The sequence below is a fragment of the Haematobia irritans genome, chromosome 5 (genome assembly GCF_050003625.1).
Source record: "Haematobia irritans isolate KBUSLIRL chromosome 5, ASM5000362v1, whole genome shotgun sequence".
Taxonomy (NCBI): domain Eukaryota; kingdom Metazoa; phylum Arthropoda; class Insecta; order Diptera; family Muscidae; genus Haematobia; species Haematobia irritans.
In genome coordinates, this window is record NC_134401.1 from 77,286,963 (window position 1) to 77,311,536 (window position 24,574).

General features: G+C 33.4%; 1 protein-coding gene across 1 annotated transcript in view; it reads right to left on the reverse strand.

Annotated features, from left to right (window-relative positions):
* Nucleotides 1–18,909, reverse strand: part of dpr12 (defective proboscis extension response 12) — a 205,751-nt gene extending 186,842 nt beyond the window's left edge. The window contains exon 1 of the mRNA XM_075312925.1: nt 18,865–18,909. The gene's annotated coding sequence lies outside the window, so the exon portion shown is untranslated. The remainder of the gene's footprint in view (nt 1–18,864) is intronic.
* Nucleotides 18,910–24,574: the final 5,665 nt, after the last annotated feature.

Here is a 24,574-nt window from a genome sequence, read left to right on the forward strand (position 1 = left end):
AAGCCAAAGAAGTAAAATCGGGAGATGGGTCTATATGGGGGCTATACCAAAATATGGACCAATACTCACAATTTTCGGCACACGTATTTGTAGTCCGACAATACCTCTAGATTTCCAATTTCAGGTAAATTGAATAAAAACTGCGGTTTCTATAAGCCCAAGAAGTAAAATCGGGAGATCGGTCTATATGGGGGCTATGCCAAAACGTGGACCGATACTCACCATTATTGGCACACCTCTTTACGGTCACAAAATACCTCCAGATTTCAAATTTCAGGCAAATTGGATAAAAACTACGGTTTCTATAAGCCCAAGACCCCAAATCGGGAGGTCGGTTTATATGGGGACTATATCAAAACCTGGACCGATACAGCCCATCTTCGAACTTGACCTGCCTGCAGACAAAAGACGAGTTTGTGCAAAATTTCAGCACGATTGCTTCATTATTGAAGACTGTAGCGTGATTACAACAGACAGACAGACAGACAGACAGACAGACGGACAGACGGACATCGTTATATCGTCTTAGAATTTCTCCCTGATCAAGAATATATATACTTTATATAGTCGGAAATCGATATTTCGATGCGTTACAAACGGAATGACAAACTTATTATACCCCCGTCACCATTCTATGGTGGTGGGTATAAAAAAAAAAAAAAAAACTATATATGTTTTATGGTTTTTCAATAATGTTTAGTTTTCTTAGTTGACCTTTGGAATTTTATAATTATTGGGATTCTTTTTGGCTTGAGGTCATGATAAATGAAAAATGCTGGTGTAGTTGCTTTTTTCAATGTTTTATTATTGAAATATTGCTATTTATTATTTATATTATTGAATAATTGCTATATTGTAAAATGTTTAAATTATGGTATTTTATAGATAATACCTCGCTGAAGATGATCACCGAAGGTGTATCGAAATATCCGAAATAGCAATATTTCAATAATAAAACATTGAAAAAAGCAACTACACCAGTTTTTCAATAATCTTACGAAAAGCAAAATGTTTTTGGGTGTTGACACACTTTTGACGCTCATAGTATTTTTTGTGTCACATATGAAAGAGCTGTGTGAGCAAGTGTTTCTTTTAAATTACCTCGTAAAGTGCCTATTTTTCAGTGCCGCTCATTCGTTTTGGCACTTCATTCATAGGGCTCCGAGAGCAAGAGCTAAAAAACTGAACAGCCCTTCTTTTTTTATAGTGCTGAGTCGGACCCTCGGAGCTAATTCGGACACAGGTAACATGTGTCATTAATATTATTTATTCATTCTTAGGCAATCAAAATCAGTATGTATTTTGTTTATGAATTTGGTTCATACAATTTATGAATTTAATTATTGAAAATGAAGAAGAAGAGAGAAGTTCACCACTTTGGTATCACAATGGACTGAATAGTCTAAGTGAGCCTGAAATATCGGTGGCACTATACCTAACCTAACGTAGAAAAATTATTCGATTTTATATTTTTATTTTTAAATTTTACCTTTCGCCTGGGTGGAGAATCGAATCGCGGACCATACAGTTTGTAAGCCATCACACTATCCACGGGGCTATGTAGCTGTCATTGTCATCAACAGACAATTGTAGCTATAGCCGTCAACGCACAAGCAACGCAAACAGTTATATTTACATAGCATAGTTTTCGGCACCCACAAGCCGATTAAAGAAACTTTATTTTACAGAAACATACATTTAGTTTGCCACCGTGTGAGCAATGGTTAGCATGCCCGCCTGGCATACCAAAGATCATGGGTCAATCCCAGCTTCGACCGAACACCAAAAAGTTTTTTTTTTTACTTATATTCCAAATATGTTCGAAAGTTTCAAAAAAGATGTTCGACATTACATACTACTACATACTATATTAAATTTTTACCATAAAACTTCAAAACGTGCCTTATTAAAGACTTAAATTCAGCAGTGCTTGATATAAACGAAATGGATCAAAAATAATTTTTTTATTGCAAGAATACAAATTTTGTAACAAAAATTTTTTTTGGTGATAAAAGTTTAAAATTTTCAAAGATATCCAAAAAACTCTAACAAAAGCAAAACGTTTTCGGTGCACGTTTTCCAAACATTTTTTTGTTTGCGTGTACATACAACAATTTATATGATAGTTGCGTCGCTTATTTGACATTGCTTCTATTCAAAAAAATCGGCCCGTAACACATTCGTGACACATGAAAAACATACTTTTCTATCTGTGTAGAAACACCGAAATGGGTTCTGAATATTTCCACATTTTCATCAGTTTTACTTGAAATTTTGTACCCGACATTACTTTAAATCCACATCGACCATATTTTTCCTATCCTATTTTCCGATGTTGAACATGTTTGAAATGGCCCATTACCAGATGTACTAAATATTGGTCAACTACGCCGATATTTTTATGTAGCCCAATTATAAACGGTTCGAACCTATCACTGAAACTTTTTGGTGTTCAGTGCTTCCAAACACCACATAGCAATGAAGAAGTAAATATTATTATTTTTTATAACTTTTTAACATTATACCTTTTGTTCGGACGGACCATACCCGATTGTAGTGCGTAAGCGGATTCAAAGGAACTTCATAAAAAAAACTGTAGTTGCCAAAGTGTGATGCTCTTTTTCTCACAAACGAACAACATATACAAGTTTTGGGTAGATGTGGAACAGATATAATGTAATTTTACATATTTCATTTCATAGTACAATATTCACATCAAAATGTGTCATATTACAGCATAAAGTCTCTCATTTTTGATAAAAGACTGGGATTCTGGAATAAAACGTTTTTCTTTTTGTTTAAGATAGAGATAACAACTTTGAAGGAAGAATATTTATTTTGGTGATAAAAATTTCAACCTTTTGGAGAAACGCAGAAACTGCAACCAAAGCGCAAAACTTCCCATGCCCGTTTTCCAAACGTTTTATTCATTTCGTTGCGTGTAGGCAATGTACAAAAATTGCGTTGATGCAGGTACAACTTAATAAGCTCATTCATATGGAAACTCGAGATTTGTCCTGCAATGAAGTCTAAAGTAAAATTATGCCAAAACTACATTGTTATGAAATGGACTTTACTGCAGGTGTCCAGCTTTACATTGTGGTTCTTACGTGGACTGAAAACACCACCGGGTTAAATGATTTTCAAGGAGAAGTATAGAATGTATAAATTGGGCTTATTCAAAGAAAAATAATTTTCTGCACAATAATATTTAAGACAAACGAAGTTCAAATTTCGTGTAAAGTATTTCAGAATTTATGATAAGCGATTGAACGATTATCTCTAATCTGTCTTATTTATTGTTAAAGAAAATTTTAGCGTCAATAGAAAGTTTATTCCTCAGAACATTTTCTTTCAGTGCTGCTTCATACCTCTGTCATAACAAAGTATATCTTTGAACACTGAATTGTCTGTTCTGCAGAACAGAATTTTTAACAAATTTGCTGCCAAAAATGTTCTTTCTTTTAAGTTTATAGTCGATGCATCGCTTGTCGTGTATTCGTGTTGACGCACAGAAAATATTAAAAAAGGTAATTTCGCTTGTTTGTTTCGTTTCGGAGGAAGGTATTTTTTCTTTGGGTGTGTTTGTATTGTATTGTGGTAGGTGAGTTAGATTTGGTTTCTTTACATATTCGTAAGAAATTTAGTACAAATTTTGAAATTTTAGTGAAAAATGTTAACCTTCAGACAGACAAAACGAAAAATTATCGGACTGAGTCACATCGATTAGCATTTAAAAAATTCCGATAATTTAAGATATGCGGAGAACGGGGATGCACTTCATAAATTGACCAATAGGAAAAATAGGCATATTCAACAACTTGCAGGCAACTTCTTTCAGCATTTGATTTTCAAAAAATGCGACTAATAAATTAAAAGCCGGATCAACTGGATCGCATAAACAATTTTTAGTTTTTGAAACAACAATTAACACAAAGAAGCATATTTCTAACATTCAGTGTTCATTCTTTTCATATGGGTATTAGCCACTAAATTTCGCATTGGCTTGTTCTAGTATGTAGTCCATAGTAAGCTAAATCGAAAGTAATAGCTTTTCAGCCGTCCGAATGATTTTAAATTTGTGGCGAATTGCAACCAATCTGTCAGAAATAGAGGAAGCAAGTTTTGTTAAACCAACAAATGCAGAGAGAGCAGATATTAGCTCTGTAAGATCAGTAAGATCTATAGTTGAAATTTCGGATACTTTCTCGTATCAAAGAATGGTTACCGAATACAGTGTCGATTCAATAATGAATCAACCGCCTATCATGATTCAGGATTTTAATCGAAGACTGCTAAGCATTCCACCTCCTAAGGAAGCCAGGTAAAATAATATGTATGGTGCCTTCTGAAATTCCAGCCGGTGGTGCCCTTTCTACAAAGATATTCCTGTTTAAAAAACTTTTTTTCAAAGTGAAAACATATCATTTTCATAAAATAGCATAAAATGTTTGGGACATATAGGTTAATTTCTTAAATGACTAAATGATTATTAAATAAATAAGTTTATTAATTTGGAATAATAATGTATTGAATGAATTTTGGAATAATAATAAATTTATGAACAAATATATGTTTATAGATGCCTTACCACAAGGTCCAACATTTTACTCTGGTTATGGTGTTGAGTAATGCGATGGTATATATACAAAAAAATCGTTTAAAATAGCCTGAAATGTTCACTTCATTGATTTGCATGGCGTTTTTTTAGCTTATTCGTAGATCATTTAAGATTGAAAAAATGTCTCAGTCTTAATAAGAAGAAATGTAGAAATGAATATAGGTACAAATTTATAAAAAATGCTACGATTTTCGAGCTTGGCATCTGACATAGATCCCAAGTACCCAGCAAACAAAGCTGTATTTTTTTCGAACCGGAAGTGGTGCAAAATTGGAGCAGAAGCGATGAATTTAACCCTTTCACTACCGAAATACACCTTATGTTAAAAGCTTTAATTTTTCTTCTGTTTTTACTTGTACTAACAGCATGTAGAACAAAAATTGTCGTTTTGAGAATCTACCTCAAATAAAGGGTGATTCTTTTGAGGTTAGGATTTTCATGCATTAGTATTTGACAGATCACGTGGGATTTCAGACATGGCGTCAAAGAGAAAGATGCTCAGTATGCTTTGACATTTCATCATGAATAGACTTACTAACGAGCAACGCTTGCAAATCATTGAATTTTATTACCAAAATCAGTGTTCGGTTCGAAATGTGTTTCGCGCTTTACGTCCGATTTATGGTCTACATAATCGACCAAGTGAGCAAACAATTAATGCGATTGTGACCAAGTTTCGCACTCAGTTTACTTTATTGGACATTAAACCAACCACACGAATGCGTACAGTGCGTACAGAAGAGAATATTGCGTCTGTTTCTGAGAGTGTTGCTGAAGACCGTGAAATGTCGATGAATGAAATTCGACCACATGGAAGATTTTACGCAAAGATCTTGGTGTAAAACCGTATAAAATACAGCTCGTGCAAGAACTGAAGCCGAACGATCTGCCACAACGTCGAATTTTCAGTGAATGGGCCCTAGAAAAGTTGGCAGAAAATCCGCTTTTTTATCGACAAATTTTGTTCAGCGATGAGGCTCATTTCTGGTTGAATGGCTACGTAAATAAGCAAAATTGCCGCATTTGGAGTGAAGAGCAACCAGAAGCCGTTCAAGAACTGCCCATGCATCCCGAAAAATGCACTGTTTGGTGTGGTTTGTACGCTGGTGGAATCATTGGACCGTATTTTTTCAAAGATGCTGTTGGACGCAACGTTACGGTGAATGGCGATCGCTATCGTTCGATGCTAACAAACTTTTTGTTGCCAAAAATGGAAGAACTGAACTTGGTTGACATGTGGTTTCAACAAGATGGCGCTACATGCCACACAGCTCGCGATTCTATGGCCATTTTGAGGGAAAACTTCGGAGAACAATTCATCTCAAGAAATGGACCGGTAAGTTGGCCACCAAGATCATGCGATTTGACGCCTTTAGACTATTTTTTGTGGGGCTACGTCAAGTCTAAAGTCTACAGAAATAAGCCAGCAACTATTCCAGCTTTGGAAGACAACATTTCCGAAGAAATTCGGGCTATTCCGGCCGAAATGCTCGAAAAAGTTGCCCAAAATTGGACTTTCCGAATGGACCACCTAAGACGCAGCCGCGGTCAACATTTAAATGAAATTATCTTCAAAAAGTAAATGTCATGGACCAATCTAACGTTTCAAATAAAGAACCGATGAGATTTTGCAAATTTTATGCGTTTTTTAAAAAAAAAAAAAGTTATCAAGCTCTTAACAAATCACCCTTTACTTCAAGAGCTATATGAGCTTGTTCTGTTGTTCTGAAAACTTGATTCTTGAATTGCGAACGAATGGGCGTACGAAAATGAGCGCTATTTGGCCTACAATATCTTTCAAAGTGTGGGAAAAAAATACAAAAAAGAACCCGAAAGAGTATTAGCTATAGTTTTTGTATAAATGTCCATTTACTAGAAACATACAATAGATAAATTGTCTCAAATTTTCGTATTTTTCGTTTATTGTTAAAGAAGTTTATAAAAATGTATTTTTGTGCTCACCAATATGGAAAATATTTATAGCTTATTCAGATTAAAGCCTCTACTTTAAAATAACATTGAGAAATAAATCGAAACTAAGTGGGAAAATAGAATTTGGTGTCTTTTTCGAATGTCCTTCTAAGTGGACATCGGTAGTGAAAGGGTTAACATGGGCTTGTCATACGATGGATGTCCACCATTTCAACAGCCGTTGCGTTGAATTTGCATCACTTCTTAAGGTATAATCGAAATTCATTGCTCTGGATGGGAATTAAAAAAGTTTGCTTTTTTTTTTCATAATACCGTATGGTACGTTCATGCTTTGTGTACCGCCTGTACCGTTCGGTATTGATATTGTACCATACGGGGTTGGCTAACTATCAATAACGTACGGTACACGCAAAAAAATAATTCTTTCCTTCCAAACGAACTTTTAGACAAACAAAGCTCGTTTCTCATTTGCTTTTCGTTGAATTCGTATTTGGAAGAAAAGTATATACTTTTTGTGATAAACGTTTATTCTTTTCTAGGATGTAAAAACAGATTCATAAAGACTAACTCAAAAAATTTGTTTTTTTTGCTAATTGCATTTTCCCTCACATCTTTCTCACTTCCACGAAGATTTAAGTTCTTAGCACCTTTTTCTCTAATACAAACAATGTAGAAGAAATTATACGATTTTATAAAATTTTAATTTTTTTTTACCTTTCGCCTGGACGGAGAATCGAACCGCGGACCATGCAATTTGTAAACCAACACACTATCCACTGAGCTATGTAGCCGTTATTGTCATCAATAGACAATTACCCATATAAGTTATATTTATATAGCATAGCTTGCAGCGCCCACGAGCCGATTAAACAAAGTTTATTTAACAGAAAAATACATTTAGTTGGGCACCGTGGAGCAGTGGTTGCTACATCCGACTTGCGTGCCAAGGGTCGTGGGTTCGATCCCTGCTTCGACCAAAGTGTTTTTTTTACATATATTACAGATATGGTTGGAAGATTCCGAAAAAATGATCAACATTACATTCTACTATATTAAGTTTTTACTATAAACTTTAAAATGTGTCTTATTAAAGACATAAAGTCAGAAAAGAACAGTGTTTGAGATAAACGAAATGGACTGTGTTTTTGGTTCAAAAATAACTTTTTTTATAGAAAAAATAAAAATTTTGAAACAAACGAATTTTTTTTGGTGATAAAAGTGTATACTTTTCGAAGCAATTCAAAAAACTCTAACAAAAGAAAAACGTTTTCGGTACACGTTTTCCAAACGTTTATTTTTTTTTGCGTGTATGATTGTTTATTGGTACATAAATAAAAATGACGTTAAATTCTGAATTTTACCAGAAATATAACGCAGTTAAAATTATGGCCATAGAGTCCTTATAGGAGTATAAACGATAAAAACTATGTATGTATATAACAGGCCATACACGCAAAAAAATAATTCTTTCCGCCCAAACGTAATTATAGACAAGCAAAGATCGTTTCTCATTTTCTTTTCGCTGTAAGGAAGTTTATTTGGAAGAAAAGTATAATTTTTTTTGCGATAAACGTTTATTCTTTTCCAGGGTGTAAAACCAATTTCATAAAGACTAACTCAAAAACGATCTTTTCTGGCTAATTGCAGTTTCCCTCAAACCTTTCTCACTTCCACGAGGTTTTTTAGTTCTTAGCACCTTTTTCTGTATAACAAACAATGCAGGAGAAATTATTCGATTTTATATATTTTTTAATTTTACCTTTCGCCTGGACGGAGAATCGAACCGCGGACCATACAATTTGTAAACCAACACAATATCGACTGGGCTACGTATCTGTTATTGTCATAAACAATCAAAGAGTTACATTTATATAGCATCGTTTTCGGAACCCACGAGCCGATTAAACAAACTTTATTTAACAGAAACATACATTTAGTTGGGTACCGTGGAGCAATGGTTTGTACGTTCGCCTTTCATACCAAGGGCCGTGGGTTCGATCCCTGCGTGGATCGAACTCCAAAAAGTTTTTGTTTTATTTATTTTTTTTACATATATTCCAGATATGTTCGGATGATTCCGAAAAGATGTTCAAAATTACATACTACTAAATATATTAAATTTTTACTATGAAACTGTAAAATGTGTCTTATTAAAGACTTAAAATTAGAAAAGAACAGTGCTTGATATAAACGAAATGGACTATGTTGTTGGTTCCAAAATAGTCCTTTTATTGAAAAAATAAAAAAATTGTAACAAACCAAATTTTTTGGTGATAAAAGTTAACAATTTTCGAAAAAATTAAAAAAAAAACTCTATCAAAAGAAAAGCATTTTCGGTACACGGTTTTTTTTCTTTCGTGTACACATTACGCTCAAGCGTAATGTGAATGGGCTATAGGATTATGCAACCTGGATTTTAGAAATTACATTTTAAAATTAAAAAAAATATGTTAGAAGAAAGTTCACAGTGCTTTTCCAATATTGTTTTCATCATGTTGATGTTTTAATTTCAGCATATGCTATGTTAACCCAACAAGCATGTCTACAAAGTAAGTTAAATTTTCCTAAATATAACGAAGAACATTTTCGTTTTAGTAAAATAATTTCCATATAAAATAGTTTCGATATAGTAGGCTAAGATTTATTTTGAAAATGTCCCATTCCATTCTATTTTATATATATTTTTCTTTAATTTTTATTGAAAGAACACATTGTTTACTTTGAAATGTTTTTTTTTCGAATTTTTAATCTGAATTTAATTTAATTTTAAATATGTGTTCATTTAAGGGAAGTCACCTCTTTGGATTGGAATCATTACCATATTTGTTGAGGCTATTGATTGGTTTGTATTTACATTTAGGCTCAAACTGAGAAGTAGCACATTTTGCCTAACTGGCTTACAAGAAAAAATATGTGTGTGCCATTTCGCGTCAAAGTTATATGATTACAATAAATTAACTTTCAAATTTCCGTTAATTAAATTTATGTTTACCTTTTCTATCTGCTTCGAAAAAATTATTTCGGATAAAACCACCCCTTCCACTGCGATTGTCAAGGCAGGAAAACAACATTCATTTTCGTAGTGAATCAATGGCGGTATGGCCGGAATTCGGAGAGGGCAACGGAACAAAGTTTTAATACAAACAAAGTCATTCGATGAGGCCGGGGTAGGAAACCACCATTACAGACATCATCATATCCATTAAAGCCAATGACTGTAATAAATAATAATTTATTTTGCCTGCAAGGCCTAATAATTGACTACACCGAGCCACGTAAGCAAACCGGCCAAAACCGGAAGATCGACAATCGTCCAAACAGCCTAAATACTTCTTCATCCAAACAAAACTTTGGTCTCCCAATTACCACCATTTTTTCCATCCTTCTCACGCCCACACGGAGAAGACCCCAAGCATTTGCACAAAAATAATGGTTGTGTTCCATTGGCATTTGTACCGTGGCCAGTCCATTTGTTATGGCCACACCATACACAAAAGGTGTTTAGTGTTCCACCTCAACCATTATATTTTTGCCTCATCCCTATCGAACACCACCTCATGCCATGGCTAACCCATTTGCTGGAGAGCATAAACAGTTTATTGTTGCATATCATATTAATTATTTTTCAGAAATTTTGGCCCGTTTACTTAAGTGCCCTAAAATGGCCGAAGGCCGATACTACTTAAAACAACAACAACAATAAATATGGGAATACCACTTCGATATCCTGCCCTGAAATAAAAAAAGCAAAACAAGAAGGAGATGTAAAGTTTATGGTGTTACTTGCTTGTATGTATCGCTATTCGCCATCCTGTAGTCCTATTTAGCATTATCCTTCCACCCTCCCTCTACGTCTCTGTGGGTCTATTGATCGGATTCATATTTATGTTGTACTCCAGTAACCAGTACAATATAATCGAAATGACCATGTTGGGGTTTGGCGTAAATTGGCCCAAGGACTTGTTCTTGTATTCTTGGTGTTGTATGTGTGCTCCTCTACGGACAATAAATGAGAAATAAAGCGGGCAATTGGTGCTGCTGTGGTTTTCGTTTGGCATCGATGACGGGCACTCAATCGACAAAGATGCATTCGGAACAAACGAATACACACCACTTGCCTCTGCTCTTAAATTCGAAAGTCATTGAGAGTCAACTTTTTCTGGTTGGTGAATGCCAACGACGAGAGAACTTTTGATTTGGCACAGTTGCGGCTTGAGAGTGCAATTTATGGAGGTCCAGCCAAAACGATGCAACGATTTTGTTCGAATAGATATTTTAATTTCCAACTGCTCTGCAATATCATAGCTAAGTGAATTGAATTAAAATCTCTAAAATCTCTCCTAACCTAACCTATGTTGTGTTTTAACACGCCCAGGATCGTTGTAGCGGTTGGGATTTGTAGGTTTTTAAACACTAAGCGAGAAATATTGTTGTACTAATGAAGAATGACGAACGTTTCGTTGCATTAACGTAAAATTCGTTGTGTGAAGGTAAATTTTCTTGGTGTCAACAAACAACAACCGTTTTTATTACGATTGTTTAACTTGTCAATCCGTTTGTAACACATCGAAATATCGATTTCCGATTGTATAAAGTATATATATTCTTGATCAGGGAGAAATTCTAAGACGATATAACCATGTCCGTGTCAGGATGAAGGCTGTAGCCTGAAATTTGGCATAGATTCGTTTTTTTTTTTTTTGTTTGCTGGCATTGGGCTACACCGTTCCAGGTTTTGACATAGGCCCCTTATAAACCGACCTCCAGATTTGGGGCTTATAGAAACCGTAGTATTCATTCAATTTGCCTGAAATTGGAAATCTAGAAGTATTTTAGAACCATAAAAAGGTGTGCCGAAAATGGTGAGTATCGGTCAATGTTTCGGTATAGCCCCCATATAGACCGATCTCCCGATTTTACTTCTTGGGCTTCTAGAATCCGTAGTTTTTATCCAATTTCCTTGAAATTGGAAATCTGGAAGTATTTGAGGACCATAAAAAAGTGTGCCAAAATTGGTGTGAATGGGTTCATGTTTTTGGCATAGCCTCCTTATACATCGATCTGCTGATTTAAATTACCTGAAATTGTAAATATACCTCATTTGGTAAGGCCTCCATATAGACCGATTTATCTTCTCGAGGGTATAGCAGGTGCACTTATCATGAAAATTGCTTGGAACTGAAAGTAAAATTTCCAGATTTTACTTATTTAAACATTTAAATAATGGCGGTAAAAATTTACAGATTTTAGATTTGAAATCAAGACGTTATTTCATCATTGTCTTGCACATTTACAAGAGATGTTTATGATTCCTCTAAAACTCAATCAAAATTGGTTCTGATTCTAGATGGTTCCCAAATCTGATCTAGTCTTCATAGGTAGAATCTTTAAATATATACTCGGGAAGCGTATTGGTTGAACTAATCTGCTTGGGAGAATATCTGCCATCAAACCCGTCTGAAATTCAAGTAACCCGCTACGACGTAGAGTTTTCCAAGTAAACTATTATATTTAATTCATGGTGGTTGAACTTACTATTGTATATACTTGTTTTATTTGTCTTAGACCCTATAAGGTATATATTCTGTGCCTTGGTCAAATTTTCAGTCGATCTAGCAATGTCCATCCGTCCGTCCATCTGTGGAAATCACTTCCGAACGAAACAAGCTTTCGACTTGAAACTTGAAGCCTTTTGGAAGGCAAATTAAATCTGATCCGGTTTAAAATTGGTCCTCTAATTACTATTCGAAAATTGGTATAGGTATTGGTTCATAATTGTATATAGAGCATTCAAGAACTACAATAGCCCAACTTATATACACCCTCAAAAAAAATCGCTTCTCTAACATATGTTCCAAACATATTTTGCAGAATTTTGGATACTGCCGAAACATTAATATGTTTGTTTTATGTGAACATTAGACCTGTCCAGATTTCCAAAGTTCACATTTTTTAATGAGCACTTACAGTTTTAGAATCTCTCAATGATTGTAATAAGAGCTATGAAAAAAGGTTTTGAAAAACTTTTGCCAAAAAGTTGCTCAACGCGGTTGAAGTCAGGATTTTGGCAATTTTACGTACAAACAAAATTTTAAATAATTTATTAATAAATATAAGAAATATCTAAAAGGGCAAGCATTGAGCTAAATGCTCAAGCAAATAATAAAAAAATCAAAACGTGAAATTTATTGAGCCGTTTGCTTGCTGTAGCCTCTGGAAATCAAAAAATGCAGAAAATTTCCGCAATTTTTTTTCAATGCATTATATGTTTTCGAAAAAAAAAATATATACGTGTGCATATTTTTTATATATTCTTGGAACAATAAGGTATAAAAAAAAATTGAGATTAAGAATTTTTGGATGTGTCATTAGTCGCTAAAAAATTAATTTCGTTATGAAAGTCTCACTTAACCCATATGTGTTATTGTGAAATATCAGTCTATGAGCTAAATGCCAAAGCAATAATAAGATAGATTAAAATTTTTAAAAAGTGCCACATATAACTAAAAGTAAAATATTTAAGTGAGACCTTTCATAAAGAAATTAATTTTTTAGCGACTAATGACACATCCAAAAATTCTTAATCTAAATTTTTTTATACCTTATTGTTCCAAGAATATATAAAAAATATGCAAACATATATAAATTCTTTTTTTCGAAAAAATATAATGCATTGAAAAAAAAATTGCAGAAATTTTCTGCATTTTTTTATTTCCAGAGGCTAGAGCAAGCAAACGGCTCAATAAATTTCACGTTTTGAATTTTTTATTATTTGCTTGAGCATTTAGCTCAAAGATTGCGCTTTTAGATATTTCTTATATTTACTAATAAATTATTTAAAATTTTGTTTGTACGTATACCTTTAAAATTTTCGAAAATTGCCAAAATCCTGACTTCAACCGCGTTGCGCAACTTTTTGGCAAAAGTTTTTCAAAATCTTTTTTCACAGTTTTTATTACAATCATTGAGAGATTCTAAAACTGTAAGTGCTCATTAAAAAATTTGTGTTTTGAAAATTCTCATACATTTCCTGGACAGGTCTAGTGAACATATTATATGTTTGGAAGCATTTTGAGCCCAAAAATATTATATGCTTGGAAGAATTTTCCCCAAAAAAGATTGTGCTCATTCCCTAACGAAATTTTTAGTTCTTGGTACCTTTTTCTGTAATTCAATTCAAAATGTGTGTCCATAATGCCAAAATGATAAACAAACCGTTTGTCCACACATACATAAAATTCTTCTTTCAAGGCGAAAACACATGCTGTTTTTTTTTTTTAAATCTCTATGCTCTTGGTTCCGAATGTCTATTCTCTTTACTCCGAATACTCATTCTAATATTCAAATTATATAATATTTAGACTTAAACATATCAAATTTTTGGTCTTATCATAAAGCAGTTTTCGGATACAACATACAACTGTTTCACAGAAATTGTAAACATATATATGTTTACTCGAAATTTGTAAATTTATATATGTTTACATTCACACATATTATTTTTATGAAACATTCATGCCCCAAACATAATATATTTTAACATATTAACATATGTGTCCCAAACATTTAGTGTTAGTTTAGGAACATTACATGTTGGCACTCAAATATATTATGTTTAAAAATTGTGCCCGAAACACATTTTGTTTAGATCGGAACATATGAAAAACATATTTTTCTAACAGTGTAGGTATTTATTCTGCCTTTTTATACCCTCCACCATACGATGAGGGGTATACTAATATTATCGGTCCATATGTAGCATATCGAAATTTTGGCCTCTACTGTTATGTTCTGTAATTCTCACATTAATAATTTACTCACATGCTATCTCAAAAATGGAACACAAACAAGAGGAATTTAAACAAAATTTTGTTTCTTCCAATGAACTGTTTCTGCAACTTTGTGATTCGAAAAAAAACTGTCATTTGTCAAACATTTTTCGTTATTATAACGATTTTTAATCTAATAACTTTAAATCTATTCTTTTTTTCAACATATGAAATTTTCTTAAACAGAAGAAATTATTATTATTTTTATTAAATTCTCTTCAATTTGACAAAATGTATTTAACTTACATATAACATGTTGTAATTAGAAAACATTTTTAGTTAACATTTTCTGAAATTACATTATCTACATTATGTTTCATGGGGGTTCACTTTTTTTGTGTACACGTTTTGACAGTTGACTGGAATATTCCAAAAAGTCATTTGGTTGTTTTCGAATATTCCAAGAGATACATGCATATGTTTCCAAATAAAAATATTTAAATGTGAACTGATTTGAACAAACATTTAGACTACTACAAAAATTTAAATCTAACACTCTGAATTGGAACACAATGTTAGTAAACAAATGGAACATATGCATTTAAAAATTGTTATTATAAAAAATACTGCTTTGAGCTACAACCGTTTACTGGTTTGACTGTGGCGAGGAATTATTTTTCTGATTACTGTCAAATATTTGCCCAGTGTCACCGTACCGTAAATATGAACCGATTTTGTTGAAATTTTTGAAAATGAGACTTTCGTCTCGTCTGCTAAACGTCACTAATTATGTAGAGGATACCCTACATCCTATAGTCAACCTACATCCTATAGTCAACACGATATTGGCTCTCCCTCACTCATTAATTATTTCAGTGAAACATTTTAATTTTTCTACAATATTCCAACATGAATGAACATTTTAAATTATTTCGCATTTCGAATGCCATAACTAAGCAGTCATTGATTTCGTAGCTGTGGTTATTCATTGCACTACTTGCAATTCTATATCACAATTACAAATGAAGCCTTTTACAATTTCCAATCATCATAAGCGATCGAAACAATTAACCTACTGAGTATGGCATGGAAACTTCATCATATCGCTTCAAAATGATTTGTGTTTTAACTGTAACTGATATGGCTAATCGGCCTTGCCAATTTCGTTTTCAATCCGTTCAATACGTCCCCCACTGCACCCCTTCCATTGGTCTGCCAGCCAGCCAATCGTTGATGCATGTGGCAGTGGTAATAATTTGCATACACATCCCATTTATGAGATTGAACGGAATAATGTTACAGAGCCAAGAGCATGGAAAAAATTAAATTCCATCTGACCGAAGCTGGGGTCATTAGGAGATATTTTATTACATCGAACGGTCTCTGGTAATTTCCATATAAAACACTCCCAAAGAAAAGTCCTGGCATGCTGGTAATATTCGCATGTGAAATTAAAACTAAAACTTTAATTAATGCCTCGCCAGTAGTGGCACAAAAGTAATTTTATTGCACTACAAAAGGTTGTGCGAAGTAGATTTCATTTCCCATTCCATTTGCAACATATTGCCCTAATTACCATTATTTTTTGTACAATTAAATTTAATAACTTTTTGGGGTCAAAAAGTCATGGTCGTTCAGGATAGGCATTGAATTGATGCTGTCTGTATTCACATACGTGAAAAACTTTTGCGTAATAATTCCGAAAATCCTCTCTCAGCTATTGCGTAGATTACCTTAGGTTAGGTGGACAAGGTGGCCGATATATAATGCAACAAATATATATTTTAATTTTTTTAATTTTATTGGTCATAAGGAAAAATGTCGGAAATAATATCACAATTTAGAATCAGGATAGATATTTTGAAAATGGCGCGAATTGTGGGCGACAAAACCATCACACGCAACACATTCGTACACACAAAAAAAATTTTTCTGATTCAATCACGAAATTAATTGATTCAATTAATTTTTTAATTGAAATGTCTTCAATCACAGAAATGATAGTATCAATTAAAAAATTAATTGAAGGTCAATTAAAAAATTAATTTATCCAATTAAAAAATTAATTGATACTATTAATTTTTGTGATTGATTTCTGTTTCAATTAAAAAATTTTTGATTCAATCAAATTTTTAATTGAATATTTTTTAAAACTCAATTAAAATTTTAATTGGAAAAATTTTCGTGAATTTTTTTTTCAGTGTATGATCGATACATTGGTATTTTTAGTGCCAACCATACTCTCTAACATGTTCCAGGAAGTCCAACGGATTGAGATCCGGATATTTTGATAGTCAATGCTCAGAAAAATTAAACCAGAATATTCACAATAAAAAAAAAAAACTTTTCAGTCAAGCTAGAAACATAAAGCAATTAAGTCAATGATTGAAAATTTGTATTTAAATACTTTAATAAAACAATTAACTTTTTAGTCAAACGTGGAAGACTAAGTCAGCCAATAAAGTGATAGGAAATTTACGTTTTTAATAAAAACATTAATTGATTTTTGCAATTAACATCAATTATATTTTTAATTGAATCAATTACAAATATTATTTTAAATTTGCGAATGAAATCAATTAATTTTTTAATCAAGTATTTTTGTATGCTCAATCAAAACTGTGATTGGGACTGTAATTTTTGTGATATAAGACATTTCAATAAAAAAAATAATTGGATCAATTAAAAAATAAATTTTTGTGTGTGCAGTAAAAATCGAAAAAACGAGGACCCTCCTATTAAGTCATCCTTGGTCGACGATGCTGAGTGCGTGGTGCTCAGGGCTGTTGGAATGAAATTTTTATCTGCCCAGGTCTTCAATATTGTCATTAGGGCAATTTCCTTATAATATTCGGGATTTACTTTGAACCCATGACTCCCATAATAACAGATCCCCGAAATTGGGGGCATGCAGGAGCAAATTACATAGTCTTTGACTATCATGTATAAAAAATTAAATAACCGATCAAAAACGAAAGTGGTTTTAAATATTCTATATCTATAATATTTTTATACCCACTACCATAGAATGGTGATGAGGGTATGCGTTTGTCATTCCCTTTGCAACATATCGAAATTTTGATTTTCCACTGTAGAAAGTATTCACAGCAAAAAGCGTAGCCCAAAAAGCAATGTAATGTTCTTTTTGATCTGGATGTGGTGCAAGATTGGCTCAGAAGCAGTGAATTTTACATGGGCTTGTAATTGATTTCGCATTAGTTCTTCACATGTGAAATTATTTTAGTATTATGGATTTCTTAAAAAAAACTAGGGAAACAATTACAAAAAGTAAATTTTTCTTTACTTTTTCGACTCTATATAGAGATTTTTTCAATAATACTACACACAAAGAAAATTTCATTAAAATTGAGCCAATGAAAATTTTTCATTGATATAACGAAACATTTTCATTAATACCATGAAAATATTCGTTAATAGTACGAAACGTTACGTTGAGTAACAGAAAATTCGTCATAATAACGAAAAATTGCATTGTATTAACGAATTTGTTTCGTTGGCTCACTTCTAATGACACATTTCGTTAATATAACGAAACTTTTTCTATCAGTGTAGTCAATATTTTATCACAAATTATACGTCTGTCGAGAAATGGGTCGGCAACGTTTTAAATAATTTTTTTTTTAACTTCTTTATTTTATTTGTCCTTGTGGTACAGTACAATTCAAAAAATTTGAATTTATTGATAAAACTGTGTAAATCGAAAGATTGTTATGCATCGCTTCAAAAGGACTTCTTGTGAAATGAAAATTAGGTCCTTCTGTAGAAGAGCTTTTTTGGATGTACTTTAAAAGTAATGATGACTTAGTAAGAACTTGCAATTTTTTTTTGGTGGGGAGCCACCGTTATGCAATGGTTAGGTTAGCGTGCCTGCCCTCCATACACAAGGTAGTGTCGACAAAGAGTTTTGAAAGGGAGTTATTATCTCTGATTCATACTTGGCAGAAAATATTGCATCCCCAAAAACTATCATGACATTAGCTTACATAGTTGCTTTCATCATGCATGATTCTTGTGGACGATGTCCCACAAAAATGCGATACAATCATTATTAACATACATAACTGCCAATCGGAAGCAATATGGATTCTTTTCCTTACGTTAAAATTTATTTTATGGATGCCGTATAATTTTGTAAAGAAAATGGCTTTACAATTTAAGATATTTTCAAACATACTTTTTGTTGAGTATCCTAAATGAGCATTAGTATGCTAAAATAATTTCGTATTGCTTGCTACGCATAAGCAATTTTCAGCTTGGATATACTTGTTTTATCTAACGTAGTATGGCCGACTTTAGTTGAATTTTGTACGCAATCCATGGTGGATGGTCGGACCAAATCAATCGACTCAGCTTTGCATTTATCGGTTCAGAAATTTAGGTATATTTTTTGTTCAGGATGTCATGATTTTGATCATTTAATGAGTTCAATTTAACCGTTGCAATTAATTACTTCCTATCAGGTTTATATGCTAGCGAGTTAACAACGACACAGTATTTTTTGAATCTATCACGGTAACTTACCATTTTGAAATATTGTTCTTCAAAGCTTTATATAATTTAGCTGAAATGAAATAAATACAAGATCAGTAAATACGGCGAGATATTAAAATTAAGATAAATTGTAAAATTGTTAATATAAAATAACCTGGTAAAATCTCATTGTGTGTATATTATGTTAGGTTAAGTTAAATTGGTTTGTGATTTGATTCAGGCTCACTTAGACTATTCAGTCCATTGTGATACCACATTAACTAAATGTACCAATTACATATAGGGACTTCTAGTATTTTTTACCGTTGAACCCACCCGATTAATTTCTTCTGTTGAACCAACCTAATTTTTCCAAAAACATTAGAAAACTGCTTAATTTAATGTTTTCCATGTAATCTAAAATTCGCTTACGCGTTGCACAAAATGCAGGAGTCTCACACAAGAGGTATTTAATTGATTCCTTTTCCTCCGCATCATCATGGAGCATACCAACAGATTCTAGTTCGCCTGGAATATGTAAGGAAGTTCCTACTCTTTCTAACTCACCCGTTTCGCAGTTCCCCGGTATGTTTCTATGGCCAGACACCTATTATACGGCACAGCCATCTCGTTGAGAGATTTTCAGCAGTCGATGGCCGTTTTCGAGTTAAGGAACACAGAGTCCAAGGATTTTATTGCTGGCGGACTGTCCGAGTATATATTAAGGCCAACATTTGTTGGAACATTACTTATCAGCCAATTCGCTACCTCTCTTATTGCTAATATTTCAGCCTGAAAAAGACTACAGTGATTATGTAATCTTTTCGCTATTCGAAGTTCCAGGTATTTAGGGTATACTCCGAAACCCGCTTTGTGTGTAAAAATTGTTGAGGTTTTTGTATTTAAACTAATACTCATGTTCATAATATTTTATTATTTTTGGGAAAGCTTCATTAAAATGTCAAGCATATAGCGAAAACAAATGCACTCACACAAGTTTTCCGAAACAACATACAAGCAGTTTCTCTCATCAACTCTCTGGGGTTTCATTTTTATTTCTTTCTTTGAGTTTCTCTCTCTCTCTCTTACTTGCTGAATAAGATATCGCAACATATTTATGTTTAATCGAAATTTCTAAACTAATGTTCACATACTATTTGTATGAAAAATTGATGTGCCAAACATAATATATTCTAACATATTAACATATGCTGCCGTGCTAAGCAAGAAGGTCTTATCTCCATTTTAGTAGTTTTGAGATATTAAGCTTTTTAGTTTTTTGTCTTTCGCGCCTTTAAATTAAATGTTTTTTGAAAATTTCAACAACTTATTAAAAACATATTTCCTTATGCAATTTTATTATCGTAGCAAATAGGGGACATTTTTATGATAAAGTAGAGTAAATGGACATGACATTCTAAAATACTTTATATTAACTTCACAGCCAACTAAAAGTCAAAAATGGCCCACTTGTCGTCATCATAGCGATCTGAATTTGCACATTGACTTTTAACACCCATGTGTACACTTTGCAAAAATTTTAGATCCCTAGGTCCACGACCTATTGTACCTCCCATACAATTTTTTTTTGTGTTTCGTATATAAGAAATTAAAAATAAAAAATTAAAAAAAAGTAAATAAAAGATTTATTTCATATCAATAAAAACATATTCAAAAACAAGACAAAAGCCAAATAGAGAAAAAAAAACAAACATATCTAATTCAAACATTAAACGTTATAAAAAATTATGAATTTATTGGTAAATTTTAAGGGTTCAATCGCTTTCTTCGGTCGGCGCAATTTCAGTTGCAGGAAGAGAATTCAAAAATGCCATTCTGTTGTTGGGCAAAATATCTTTGAGCTTTTTTATAAGGTCTTGTTTTCTTTTATTAAGTATACCACGAGGAATCGTTTTGGCTGCAGGTTTTAAAATTCCAGATTTTATTGATGCAGCTTTTATGAAATTTAAGTTTGTGTAATTTTTATCAGTAAATCTAGTTTTGTATAACAAGAAGCTATTGTTTTTTACAAATTTTATTTGTACACATTCATTTAAATAGACTCTCGGGACTGTTTTAAGCTTGTGTTGAGACGAGTGGTCCTTCCATTCGTAAAAATTTTCAACTTGCATTGTAATGACTTCAACTTTTCCCGAATTACTCCTTATTGAATTACTTAATTGTGCGTTATATTGTACATAAAATCGGAGATACTAAGGAAAAATGTCTTAAAGGCCAATAAATTTGGTCAATGTGACTTTTTATCATAGTAAGTGGCAGATAAGACTTTCTTACGTAGTAAACACGATAGAAGTGGTAGATGTGACCATTTTGATTGGCATTTTAAAGACATTTACAGTTCAAAATTTGGCTTTTAAGCTTAACACAAAAATCTGAATTTCATACACGGTTCCGAATCTGGCCTTATCTCAATTTTCGATTTTTGGCGCTTGTGACTTTCTTGCTTAGCACGGCAGTATGTATCTCAAAGGTTTTCTGCTAGTTTACGAACATTATATTTTTGCATATAAAAAAAAATGAATTTAAAAATTTAGCCTTTAATATATTTTGTTTACTCCGGAACGTTTAATATGCATACTTTTCTATGCGTGTTTGTATTTAGGCACCAGTCTAGAACATCTAAAGGTTTGATTCGCTACCTTTAGATGTTCTACAATGGTGATCTTCGTCCACAGATAATTTTCACTAGCATTTGCAATACAAACCTACTTTTTTGGACCCAAAATGATATTAATATTAAGAAGCCGATCAATCTGATCATAATCACAAAGAGGGTCATCGCGAACATTTGCATTTTGTCAAAGCTTATTTTTTATATTTATTTGCCCGCATTAATCATGGGCATTAGCGTCATAACTTTTGTCTCAAACGAGAAAACGGAAAGGAGATGATATAAAAATTCATGTATACAAAGTAGAGGCATCGCAAAAGTGCTTTTAAAATTTCCTTTTGGCAAATTTATTCGTTTATAAACGCTGGCGAAAGCTAAAAATTTGCATATTTCCTTTTTAGGTTGATGGAAATTTTGAAACAATACAACATGACCATAGGCCATAAAAACTTTTATTCATTCAAAATTAAAATTCAATAAAAACAAGTTTGTGTAAATACGGATAACTCGAGCCAGTGTTGGACGAGGGGAAAGGGGGGTCGATAAAAGTTATTAGGTCAGTTTTATGGCCTGCTTGTTCATCATCGGCATCACCATTATGATGGCCATCGTCATCGATGCCATAAACGAAATGGATATCCATTGTATTTGCACATATCAAATACCGATTCTTTATGTCCTTCTCCACCACAGCAACTGGGCAATCGTCTTAGGTGTGGGGCAATATGTGAATGAGTGTACGTGTGTGTGTGTGTCTTTGAGTTCAAGAGTTGGATCAAGGACGTTTGAATGCCTCCTTTGTGTGGCCATTGCATATTAAAATGTTTTAATGCAAACGTCCTTTGTGATATGTTTTTTTTATTGGCATTTTGTTTGGCCATAGAAAATGGCATTATGTTATAAAAAAAATCAATTACTCAGCAATAGTGTTAGGATGTATCCAACGGGTATGAATTGCCAAAATGTTATCTTTCGTGGTTATTTATTCGAAAGGAATTCCTATTTTTTAAGACCTATTGAAACAAACTTATCTTTACAAACCGTTGCTCAATATAATGGTGACCAATTTTAGTGCTTTATTCTAGTGCCTCCCTGGTAATGTTTGCTGATAGTCTGGTACCATAATAACTTAAGATTCCCAGCTAACTATTGTGAGAGAAAATTAAAAATGCGAGGTTTTTTCAAATGTTCACTGAAAAAAATATTGTCGTGAGGCCAAAGATTTCAATTTTTTCTAAACTTGAATTTTGAATATTTGATACTACAAGACTAATTTGAATTTATTCGTTTTTTCTTCATGTTTCATCCTTTGAAAACGTATTAACGACAACTTAACCAAACAATATCTTTGTCATATTAAGGTACACACTTTTAAGCCCATTCACGTAAGGTTTATCGACTTTTGGACGAGGAAAAAAATACGTCTTCTATGCTAACGACAATTTTTTTCAGTGTGCGGTTTTCGCAATAAAACAACGACTCGTCTTTTGACTCAATTTTTGGCTTCTTCATAAAAAACACGAAAAACTGGCTTTTTCATAAGTCAGGTCAAGCGTCTTCGATCGTAACTAGTGGAACTAAGTCAGGGTTCCACGGCGGGAGGAGTAGGACTTCCCATTTGTTTGGAAACATTGAGGCCGTTTATCAAGCAATGCTCGGCTCAAACACATCAATTGAGTTCGAGACAAAGCTCTGTACCAGAGAATGGTCGGCAGCGGCAGACACTAAATTTTTGCCACCGGCAGCGGCCGATATGCCGATATAAATTTGTCGATTTGGCGGCGGACAATTACCTGTTATAAAATCAATTTGAAGTTATGCGAATGGTAATGAGATTAGTTGTATGACCAAATTTACATTTTGTTCAAATCTTCTGATCTAAATTTTTGCAAAATTATTATAGCAGCTTGAAATTGATTGTTTGTGTGTGGAAGGTTCAAAAATTTGGCAAAAAATACAAAAATTAATATATATTTTTTTTTTGTTTTTGATTTAAAAAAAAATGATCTGAGATGGGTCGAAATATACGGCGTCGGCATCAACTGAAATCGGCATCTCATACACATGCAGCATGCAGCTTTCAACATTTCACTGAAAGCTGCATGCCCTAGAGGAAAGCCAAGGGGAAAAAATCGGCCGCCATGGTGGACTACGGAGTTAAGTAATATGAGGAAATCCTGCAGGAAGCTCTTTAACAAAGCAAAGTCCACAAGAGCTCCGGAGGATTGGGACACTTACAAGATGAATCTGAGAGAATATAAACGAGAACTGAGAAGGTCTCAACAAAACTCTTGGGATGATTACTGTAGCAGTATTGAAAATACGTCAGAGGCTTCCAGACTACGGAAGGTACTAGCATCCACTAACACCGCTCCAGGTTTCATTAAAACATCGGAGGGAAATTGGACAACGTCCAGTGAGGAGACGTTGGAGGTACTTTTGGACACACACTTCCCTGGAAATCAGACGGTTGAACCATGTTCTGGCGGTGCCACAGAGGCTCAGCGATCATTTCCTATCGAGGAAATTGTGTCGGAATCTAGAATAAAATGGGCTTTAAATAGCTTTGGACCATTCAAATCCCCCGGACCTGATGGAATTACTCCGGCGGAGTTACAGGCAGTGGCTGAAAGAATTATCCCCTGGTTGACGGTGATATATAAACAATGTGTAAACTTAGCATATATTCCAGAAAAGTGGAGGGAAACAAAAGTTGTCTTCATACCTAAAGCAGGAAAAGCCTCTCACTCGAGTGCGAAGGATTTCCGACCAATCAGCTTATCCTCATTCCTACTTAAGACCCTGGAGAGGATGATAGACATGTATCTTAGAACTAGCGTGGATTCAAGTTTGCTCTCGAAACGACAGCATGCATACTCGAAGGGCAGGTCTACTGAGACCGCATTGCATGAACTGGTCAGCTTTATTGAAAGCTCACTATCTGTCAAAGAATACACAATCGTGGCGTTTCTAGACATCGAAGGGGCGTTCAATAATGTCCATCCGAGCTCGATATTAAATGGACTGACAACTCTGAATGTTGATCCAGGTATACTTAGGCTGTTAGACGAACTTCTAATAAAGAGACGTATTTCAGCCACACTAGGGCAAGCAAACATACAAAGGTAT